The sequence below is a fragment of the Octodon degus genome, unplaced genomic scaffold, assembly GCF_000260255.1.
Source record: "Octodon degus isolate 3935 unplaced genomic scaffold, OctDeg1.0 scaffold00097, whole genome shotgun sequence".
Classification (NCBI taxonomy): Eukaryota; Metazoa; Chordata; class Mammalia; order Rodentia; family Octodontidae; genus Octodon; species Octodon degus.
This window is the reverse complement of record NW_004524673.1, coordinates 4,074,710-4,086,116: the sequence shown is the minus strand read 5'-3', so window position 1 is coordinate 4,086,116 and position 11,407 is coordinate 4,074,710. Positions and strand designations below refer to the sequence as shown.

Sequence of the window (11,407 nt, the reverse complement as noted above, 5' to 3'; positions counted from 1 at the left end):
TTATTTAGTGCTTTATGTTCAAAACACTCCTACTATTATTTTTAATATGCCTATCTAAATTTAATAATAAGAGTACTGAGTACTCTGAGCACTCTGTACTGGAAATGGTTCACAAAATGTGAATATTTGTTTATGCAGTGTCCTGAATATATATCTCTATCTCTATCTCTATCTATAAATATATAGATAGAGATAGAGATAGAGATATATATCTTCTAGAAACATAAAATGGGCTTGGAGATGCACACTAATATTTTTTGAATGTTCTAAGTTTGTTTTACTCTGTTTTGTTGAATTCAATTTCTTTGGCCTTAATTTTTATATTCATTCAACAATCCATGAAACTCTATTTTATTCAAGACAATATTGAGTATATAATTCTGGTTCCCTGTCTTAAGCTTCTAGCATAATGACACAGATATAAAAGAATCAGTCACCCTTGAAAACACGCACAGGGCTGGCCAGACTCAAGATCTCTTCTACCCCACAGCTCAAAGATCTAGCTGAGGGTATCAACAGGATGCATTCAAACAGAAGCATAAGATTTATTATTCATATACTGTCTTTTTCTTATCTTTGCTATAAAAATAATTTCTTGTCCAAATTTGGTTATAGATTTCATGATTCACAAAAAAATCAAGACAAAATCTTTTGCAGTTGTCAAAGCAGAAATTACACTAGACAAAATTAGATGATGTAGATTTTATTCCAGTTTGTTACAGTAGAAGAGGGAGATAAGATTCAGTCTACATTTGACAATGCTGCACAAAGAGTTGGGGAGATTTTAAGAGCTAGGATTGAGAGAGTAGAAAAGTAACAGGCTATTCTGTGTCTGTTAAATGACTTCCCCCAAATGAACAGTAATCTTGTAAAGGTGGTACAGGAACCCTCTGAAATCAGGAACTTACCCCTCTATAGAAAACCAGAGGTGTAGGCTTGCCTTCTTTGGTAGTTACATTTCAGAATGATTATTCCTAGGTGCTTGAGGAAGACAGTCCTAGGTTGTAAAAATGACAAGGGGCTTTAAGAAGATTTAAATCTCAAAGAGAAAGAAAAAGAATGCATAGGGGCCAAAGTAAGCACTTGCCTGACAAGTGCAAGGGCCTGAGTTTAATCTCCAGGTCTGAAAAAAAAAAAAAAAAGCGCACAATGGACACGTTTTCAATAGTAAATGTTCTGCAAAAAGGGTGATATGAGGAAACCTGTCTAACTCTGTCCAAACTGAGATAAACACTAAAGTTTTCTTTTCTTTTTTTCTTTTTTTTTTTGGTGGAACTAGGGGTTGAACTCAGGCCTTTGGGCTTGCCAGGGAAGCGCTTATTCCACTGAGCCATCTCTCCGGCCTACTGAACCTTCTTTGTCAAAACCCAAGGAAGAAATAAAAAAAGAATGTTAGCGCAGTTGTACAGAATAAGAAGACTATGTTTTGCTTTTGAAAAAAAAAACAACAAAACTTTATACATCTTATTTGATTTAAATGTACAGAATTACTTTTGATGGTATACTTTATCCAGGTTTGTACATTGCTTTTAGGTGGTTGAATAGTAAATTCATTTAAAGTTATCATAAAAAGATAGTTATAATATAGTGCTATTTTTCCTCTAGTTATGGTCACACTTAAACTCATCTACTTAGAAAAACGTAAGATTTATATTCATTTCATCAAAAGAGTACGGAAGCTATTGAGTACTGTGGGATATGCTTGATCTAAAAAACAGTGGTAGTCTCTAGAGGGAGGAAACACTTTTAAAGAAAGATGACAGTAATAGAATTTTTATACAAAAGCAACTAAAACATAAGATATTTAATACATAAGCACATGTATATACACTAAGCAGCCCCATAGCATTCTAAAGTTAAAGAGAACATAATGAAAAATTTCTAGAAGGATTTAACTTGGATCACTTCCTAAAACATCAAGAACACTACTGGCCAATAGTGCCAGGAGGAAAAAGAGGTCTTTGAGCTTAGTGAGAGCTTACCTATATGGGAAGAGAAAACCATGAGGCAGTGATCTTATTAAACAGATTAAAGCTTGCATCTTAACTTAGGTGTTAGTATTGGAAAATCTAAAACAGTGATAACACTTCTACTATTTTGTTAGATTTTTTTTTAACTGAAACATTGAATATTGTAAATTGACTTTATCCAACATAGATTGATGTAACAAAGAGAAAACAAAGAAGAGAAAGACATAGTCTTTTTTCATAGTTTTTCATTTTTTTAAAATTTCATTTTGACTATGATTTCACTGGGCAGTTCACATAGACAATGAGAATCTTGTCCATCAAAAATGTAGCATTTATTACCTATTTTTGTACAATATAGTAGAGCTAATATTAATAATAACTGGCTTAAGACTATAAGAATATAGTGACATACTATATTCATCAGCAGATATTTATATAGTGACTACAAAAGTAATCACTGTTCTAGGTACATTTACTAAAAACTTAACCCTTTTAGCTTGGTGAGCTATCGAGTGCCTTGACCTGATAATGTGCAGTACAAGGCCCTCTTGCTCTTAGAGATGGAAGAATGTCTGATTATTTGAGCAGAAAGAGAACAGATGAGGCACACAGGGCCACAAGTTGACAGTGTTTCTGTGTCCCTTAAATATAGGCTTTATGAACTTTCTATGACTCCTCATTATTTAGTTGTCACATCAATTAAGAGTACTGTGTGAATGCAGTCAGGCTGCTGTAACAAAAACAACATACAAGTTATCTTCAAATCATATGGAGAATGTTTTACAAATTAATACAAGTTACATTGCTACTAACCATCCTCAAAGCACTCTCTCCTCACCTCAAATACACTCACCTTATTGTTCTCACCACCTTCTAAAGCAGTTCTGCAAGTTCTCTTTGTTGTCATTAGTTGTCCTAGCTGTTTCACTGTCTAGAATTTATTTAAACATTTACCTTTATGAAATTTTTGATATAGGAAAAAACTAACTTGTGATCTCTAAGGTGTCAAATGTGCCAAGATCATGCTCTCCCAATGTCTAGGAATGAAACAACGGAGGCAATAAGGTTTCATTGTCAATAAGGAAAGAGGAATAGCTCCTGAACTTCCAGAAGGGCTGTGGAATACTTGGTTCCTGAAGCCCTTTTGCAGGAGTAACTTGTACAGCAAATCACAATATAGTTATAATGTGGGTCGGACTATAGTCAACGTATGGGCTTACAAGTTTAGCCCCTTGGCTAATGTTGATCTATTGAGGAAATGAGTCATGTCACACAGGTATATGGAAAGAACAATGGTGTTTTGGGCAGTGAAGGGAGTATGGATCTGGATGTTCTGGTCCCCACCTATGTGGTTGATGACTGGCTGAGCCCACTGGACCAGGTAGTACAAATTCCAGTATGATCTCAGGTTGCTGCTCATCTTGAAATGATCTCTAGCCACAATTCTGATGTCTCTATTTTTTTGTGCTGACCTCCTTGAGAGACCAATCCTTCTCTAAGTATATATTAATTTCTGTCTAACTTATACTATTTTGACTCTGGGTACAAGGCAGAAGTTGCATAAGGCCAGTCACACAACTCAGCAGACTAAAGTGCCACATAAGGCAGGCACAGGGACCGGGGTTCAATTCCGAGCATGTCATACCAGCCCCATCCCCAGGGCATACTGAGGTCGTGAATGAGGCTGGACATGGTGCCATGTACCTGTAGTCCAGCACTTGGGAGGCTGAAAACAGGAGAATCACAGCACATCTGATCTGTGTAGTGAGACCCATACTGAATACATTTTTTAAAAAAAGTTGCATGGTGTCAGATCAGGTAAGTAAAGCATATAGTTGTTCATTGTGATCATTTTATTTGACTAACAATGAAAAATAGTAAGCATAGTGAATGTTTAAATAAGAAATTATTACAATAAAAAACACATTGCCATTTACCTTCCTCAAAATAATGAAAATATACACCGTTGTTTCAAGCATATGTACCACTTCATTCTTGACAATGTGTCCTTTTTCTACTTGACATTTCATTTAAACTTTTGACATGTGATTCAATCAATTCTTGTTGACTGTTTAAAAAAGCCTTTCTCAGAGATCTGAAGGCTAGGAAATTCAAAATCAAGGCAGGTTTATTTTATTTTATTTTTAAGTATTTAGTACAGGGTCTATATAGATCAGAATCATAGTTATCGTCCTGTTTTCAACCTCCCAAACACTGGGATTATAGGTGCACGCCACCATGTGCAGTCTCAATCTCCTTCACAGTGTGCACAGGGGGTGGGGCTAGCAGGGCTTGTGGTACCAGGCATAGAACCCCAGTCCTTGCTCTTTGCCTAAGCAAGTGCTGAGCTATCTGGTCAGCCCAAGGCAGATTTACTTTCTAGTGACAGCCATCATTCTGGCTGATAGAAATCTATCTTATCTCTGCGTCCTTACATACCAGAGGACTGAGATTTTTCTGGGCTTTCAGTTATGAGAGAGCAGGGTACAATCATGATTCCTTGACCCTCAAAATTTAGTAAAGGTTTTGTCTCCTAATACTGTTGCCTTGAAGGTTATAATGGCCACATAAAAAGTTTTGAGGATACATATTCCACTCAAAAGACATTAAATTTGCAATTTCAAAATTTATGTTAAAGATGTGAACAAAATAGTTCTTCCTTGCAAGGTCTTACTATCCAGTGGTTCTGTTATTGTATTGGTGGATAGGGCAACATTCATAAAGATGATGTTCTTTAAAAGATTTCAGTAAGAATAATGACAAAGCTGAGAAGAAAGAGACAGTAGCTGGTATGTGCTGGAGGAGATAACAAGTGCTCTTTATAATTAATAGTTCATTAAAACTATGTCAAAAGGGGGAAAAAAGATGACCAGTTAGATTTACAGAGACACTACTGTTGTCAGTTATAGCAGTCCTTAAATATTAGCTTCACTATTTGAGAGTCTGCCCATCAAGAGTTGGCAAACCACTGTCTTCCTGTTTTTATTCAACATATGAGCTAAGAATGGCTTCACATTTTTTTAAATTGTTGATAAAAATCCAAAGAAAAGTGTGCTGGGATCTGTGAATATGATATATAATTTAAATCTCTGGCTTCATGAATTAGGTATTATTGGCGCATATTTGTACTCATTTTTTACATCCAGCAAAGATATAGGCTACAAAACCTAACATTTACTATCTCATCCCTTACACAAAATTTTCAGACCCTTTACCCAGGGATGTGTAAAATGACTGTAATCCCAGCACTTGGGATTGGGCAGGTGGATTGCCACAAATTTAAGCCCAACTCGGACTACATAGTGAGTTCAAATCTAGCCTGAAATATATAGTGAGACCTTATTTCAAGAAACAAAACAAAAATGAAAGATTTTCAGACTCTTAAATTAGATATAATTTTATTTTAATACTTTAATGTTTAGTACATTGTGTCAACTTGAGAATTGAGATATTTAGGTGCTTAACTAAGCAGGGGGCTAAATTTCTAATTTTTTTTTAAATTCCTAATTTTTTAAGTATCCTGAGCTTGTTGAAGAGGAGGGTACAGAGTTGGTGTGAGCAGGTAGCCTGCATGCAATGTAAGGGAAGAAATTTGCTGTTGCTATTTTTTCTGTGCTCTGTCATCTTTAAGTGTTGCTCCTGTCCCATGCTAACCTGCCTGGAGCCAGTGGAGTATAGACTGAAAAATCCACAAACTGTGAACTACATAAACCTTTCCTTGCTCAGTTTTGTGTGTTGGGTATTATGTCCCAGAAATGATAGAAAAGTAACTGAGACAAAATTTGGTACCAGAAAAGGGGTCATTGCAGTGACTATTCTTGATCACGTGATTCAAGATCCTTTGGAAATGGCTTAGAAGAAGAGTTTGGAAAGGTTCTGAGCTGTTGCTTGGAACAGTAGTGCTGGGACAGATCAGGTTGTTCTGAATGAGAGTTTCTGGACATAGCTCAAAAGGCCAGAAGGCTGATAGAAATGATATCTTTAATGACCAGTCTTTGGAAGTTTCTGCTAGGAAGAAGGACTACATTGGCTGCTGGACTTCAGAAGATGAATAGACAAGGTTTGGCAGAAACGGTCTGCATTTTGCTTGTATCTACAGACTTTGCCTGAGACTAAGATTAAGGGCTATGGAAGGGGCCAGAGATGTTGATTAGCATCACAGTGCCTGCCTGGCAAGCACAAGATCCTGAGTTCAATTTCCAGTAAAAAAAAAAAAAAGGTGGTGGACTGATTAATATGGAAGAAGAAGTTTCAAGGCAATTGGAGGTGGAAGCGGTGGCATGTGTATTGTGGAGGGCTTTTAGCCAGACTTATATTCAGAATCAAGAGCAAAGAACCCAAAAGGATGTTTGAAACACTGAGTTTGGTCAGAAAAAAAGTTCCAGGAAAACTGTGAACTGAAAAGATAGATCCAAGATCTTGATTGGGCTGAAGGAACAGGACAATGCAAGAGATGGCCTGAGGGCATCACAAGAAGCACAGTCTCCATCCTTTACAGCCTCAAAACTGCAAAGTGAAAAACTGTTTTGAGAAGAAAGCTCCAGAAGACATTCCAGAATGGCAACGGCATAGGAAATTAGCTCCTCAGAAATGGGTGCAGAGTGTCAGTGATCCCTCAACCCCTATAGCTGAGAGAAAAAATCCTGGCTCCTGCTCGATCTGGCAGCAAACTATGGTATTATCCTTGTGGTACTGCTTTTATGTGCATGCAGAAGACAAAAGTTATGAAGTTGAAGTCTTCAACCTTGATTTGAGAAGGCCTAGGAGTCTAGACAGTGTGCCACTGAGCAGGCATTGTGTGAAGCTGAGTGTGAAGCCAGAGGTGCAGTGGAGGCTCCAGATGCTTAGAGAAATCAGGAACATGGGTCATCTGAGGAAAGCTGCAAGAAGGGAGCAAAGGAGACCTAAGACAGAAGCCATAGGAGCTACAACCACAAGAAGTGCACAGCAGTGGAGTCATTCAAGCCCCTTGGCACTCAGTTTGCCACAGGTTGCTTCAGACACTGGACAAAGAACTACAGGACTTAATGTTTGCCCTGCTGGATTTTGAACTTGCTTTGGTCCCAATCCGTTGTATCCCCATTTGTAATATTTTTTTTTTGATTTGTATTTAGGACAGGGTCTACAGTGTCTCACTGTGTAGATTGAACTCATAGTTATTCTCCTGTTTTCAGCCTCCCAAATGCTGGAATTACAGGCACATGTCGCCATGCCCAGTCTCCATCACCATCTCAGTGCACATCATGAGCTGGCCCGGCATAATATACCAGCACTGCACTCTGCCTAAGCAGGTGCTTTAGTCCACTGAGTTATCAGACCAGCCCTGTTTGTAACTTTTGGAATGAAAATGTTTATCCTCTGCCATTGAATGTTGAAAGTATATAAGTTTTCATTTGTGCAGGAGCTTGCAGCTAAGAGTTTGGCTTACATCTTGGAGGAGACTAGAGATTTGAACTTTTCTGCAATGCTGAGATTGTCAGGACTTCAGCAACTCTTAGATATGGACTACATGCCTTTTGCATAAAGGGTTATATGCCTGTGCCTTTGTGGGTTTGAGAGCAGAATGTTTTGATTCTAACATAATATAATGTTGATAGACAATACTGGCTCTTCAAAATTGTCAACCTGTGTTATTATGTCCAAGTTGTAAAACAGTAAGAATAAGTATGTCATTGTATCTGGAGACCAATTTAAAAAAATGTGTCTGGTTGCCAGATTGAAAAAGGGTGTATTGTACTGGTTGATTCATCGAGTCTACTTGAGAACTGAGAAGTTTAGAATCTTAAATGAATGATTCAGCAGGGGTCCAGGGTCATCACTTTGCAAACATCTGAGCCTGTGCAAGAGGAGGTCACAGAGATAGTGTGAATGCTGTACTCACCCAAGGGTGGGTATCCTGCTTATAAACTTGCTCACCCCTGTCACTTGATGTTCCTGTTTTTGCTGTCTTCTGCTGTCTTGCACTACTGCCTCTGTGCTGTGTCGCCTTACCATGGAGTCAGCTGATTATAGATCAAAACTGTCGCAATCTGGGAGCTGCATAAGCTTCTATTTCCTTAATTTTGAGTCAAGTATTTTGTCTCAGCAATGGGAGAAAGATAACCAAGACAAATACTAAATTTTACCATGTTTGGTCATAATAAATTTAAAGAATTTTAATACCTAGCATCTCTGACACTGATGTCAATGGACAGATGAAAAAAGCAGCACACCACACTATAGTTTTGGCAGCTTACAATTGTGTGACTTGGATTTTATTTGTGGTACTTAAAAAAAATCTAATGTAGAGCTTTTATTAAATATTCAGAGTGCTTACTAGGTGCTGATTCTTGTTCAAATGTTTTAAACAGTTAGGATTAATGCATATTAATTACACAAATGTGTAGGTTCCCCTGTGGCATTGCCTGCATCATGCCTTATGTCCAGCTCTCCTTCACCCTCTCTTACTTTCCTCTCTCCATGAATCTCCTCTCTCCTCCCTCCCCACTGCCACCCTCCCTTTCCCTAATAAATCCCCTTCTACTTTCAAATTATTTTTCCCATGTGTGATTAAAACATGTTCTATTTTTCTGAATCAGTGGAGCTTTAATTCCTGGGTCATATTAGCACTCACGGTTACTTGCTATTGTGGACTACCGCGTGGCAGTGTTTGGGGTAAATTTCTAATTGTAGGGATCCAATTACATATTGTTTCAAAGATTGAAAGGAAGCGGTTTAGATATTACCTTTATTTTCTTCATTTGTTATTTCAATTTCTTCAAGTATAACCCCTATAATTAAATCTAATAGCTGCAGAATGTATTATGCATGTAGAAAACAATAATGAGAAAGAAAAACAGAAATTAAAATTTTATTGCAAGAACATTTTCTTCAATTTGTTTAACAATCTTATCCATCACACCACCCCACTTTTAGAAAGCTGGGCTGGCTGGCTAATTCTGATATGCTCTGAAAATATTTTTATGTAGCAGTTCCTTCTGTCTATTTTTGCTTTATACCTTTTGTATGAATTCTTTTACTGCTCTATTTTCAAAATCACTTTTAGAGCACCTAATCATACATAACACTGTCTTTTCACATGAATTTGGAGCATCCAGATGTTTGTATCTCATATTTCTACCTTTTAGATTTTTTTTTTAAAAAGTTGCCATTAAATTATTGCATTCAATTCTGTAGTACATTTTAAATTACTCCTTTGCATGTGAGGATAATTTCCTCACATACGGAAATACTGGGTAAATGTTTTGGTAATTTTGAAAACATAAAACAATTACTGCAGATTTACACTAATTTCAAAACAAATGTTAAATAAGGTTTTTAATATATTCCAGTTTAATTCTAATTTTTATAGTTATTATTTCAATGCAAGTTTCCCCTTTAATTATTTACTTTATAAATAATTTGGGTACAAACTGTGGTTGTTACTCAAACTATTCACAAGTGTACTAAGGTTTCCCAGTACATGCTTTTAGGTAAATAATTGTTATTTGTTTTATTTTTTTCCCAAATAAATGTTGGATTTACATGGAGGCTCAAGAAAACTTTAATGACTAAGTTTCTTCTAAAGAGGATTTGCATCACAGTTACCTAATGTGGCTTCAAGACACCTGCTCAGCCTCACCCTGAATCTGCTGACTTGAATCCTCTTGCGAGGTGCCAGATCTGTTAGATAATTTCCCTGCTTTTTAAATTTTTTTTATTTTCACCTTTGTAAACCATTGGGCTGAATCTAGTTTTGCCTCATGAGAAAACAAAAAAGGCTGTCTCATAAAACATCACTGAATTTGCTAGCAAGATGTTCACAGCTGTTTACCATGTGTTTCAGGATGTGGCATTAGATTAGGCTTTAAAATCTTCCCACGAACCATGCTATGAAGTGATTTCCTGGCCAAGAACAAAAATATACTTGTTTATTTTATATACTTGCATATTCTACTTGACAAATAGGATTCTTTTGGTCAAAGGCATAGTCTAATTTGCCTTCCCTAATTCAACAAGAATTTATTACACGTCTTCCTTGTCCCCAAAGCATTATAGATGCTGGGACTCATGGTGAAAAGCAAAACAGTCTACAATCTAGAGGATGAGGCAAATATTAACTAAAAATTTCAGTAATTACTTTTATCTAGAGATTACAAACCTATTTTAGCATATTGATATATGCATTTTACTCTTGTTTTAACTAGAAATAAGCCCTGTTTCCTCTTCATGTAATGTTTGTATTACAACTATATATGTGTATATGTAACTAAGTGTGTTATATTTTGTGTAAAAAGTCATGCATATGTGACATAGTACATGTAGCTATAAACAATATATATTCATTTATATTTTATGTTATATTCTGTACTGTGTGGCTGAACAAATATTGTAGTCTGTATATGCATTGTGTTTAACTACATTTTTGTATATTTTCACTGATACTACATTCTTCTGTGGATGAGTTGGAACATATACATGCCTAAATACATGTGCATACATCTGCGGGTATACACAGGGTAAATTTGAATTATAATTCTCAGAATAACAGATTAGCTCATTTTCCTTAATGGTTATTTGTTAACAACTTACAACTAAGTAAATAATTAGAATCTGATAATTTGAATTTCTGTCAAGTTCTTTGTTATTCTGATACTTTTGCTTTGAATCATAAAATCTAAACTTTTTAGTGGTGTGAATGAAATTGAAACAAGCTGTCACTTACCTGCTAGAGAAAGAAACAGTTGATGATCGCATTTTCTGCATGTCGTGTGCATGAGGCTTTTTTATTTTCTACATGTGCTTGAGTAATGTGCCATTTAATTGCCCTTACAACCTTTGTAAGCTTCCATAACATTTGACTAGGTTATTACCTCTTTCAGAAACTTTTTATCATGTGAATCATCTTAGAAAATTAGAAACAAAATGATTCTAGAATATAATTGCTAGCTGTCTAGCAGAAAGTGTGACAGAGTATGTGACGGTGGTGAAAATGCGGATGCTTCATGGAGAGCAGCTACGCTTTGAGGCCGGACAATTCAAGGATGCCGTTCCTGCTGCCAAAGCTGTGTTCTGAAACCCTGATACCTCAAGATCCTCTTATCATTCCCCAACCACTTACCTTACATTTAATAAATTCCATACAAAACTATGATTTTCTTTCTTTCTTTCTTTCTTCTTTCTTTCTTTCTTTCTTTCTTTCTTTCTTTCTTTCTTTCTTTCTTTCTTCTTTCTTTCTTTTCCCTTCCTTCCTTTCTTTCTTTCTTTATTTCCCTTCCTTCCTTTCTTTCTTTCTCTTTCTTTCTTTCTTTCTTTCTTTCTTTCTTTCTTTCTTTCTTTCTTTCTTTCTTTCTTTCTTTCTCTCTCCCTCTCTCTCTCTCTCTCCCTCTCTTTCTCTCTTTCTCTCTTTCTCTTTATCTCTTTCTTTCTTTCTTTCTTTCTTTCTTTCTTTCTTTCTT

General features: G+C 36.2%; 1 protein-coding gene across 1 annotated transcript in view; it reads left to right on the top strand.

The window, feature by feature from the left end:
* Nucleotides 1–11,407, top strand: part of Cdh7 (cadherin 7) — a 158,009-nt gene that overhangs the window by 85,705 nt on the left and 60,897 nt on the right. The window lies entirely within an intron of this gene.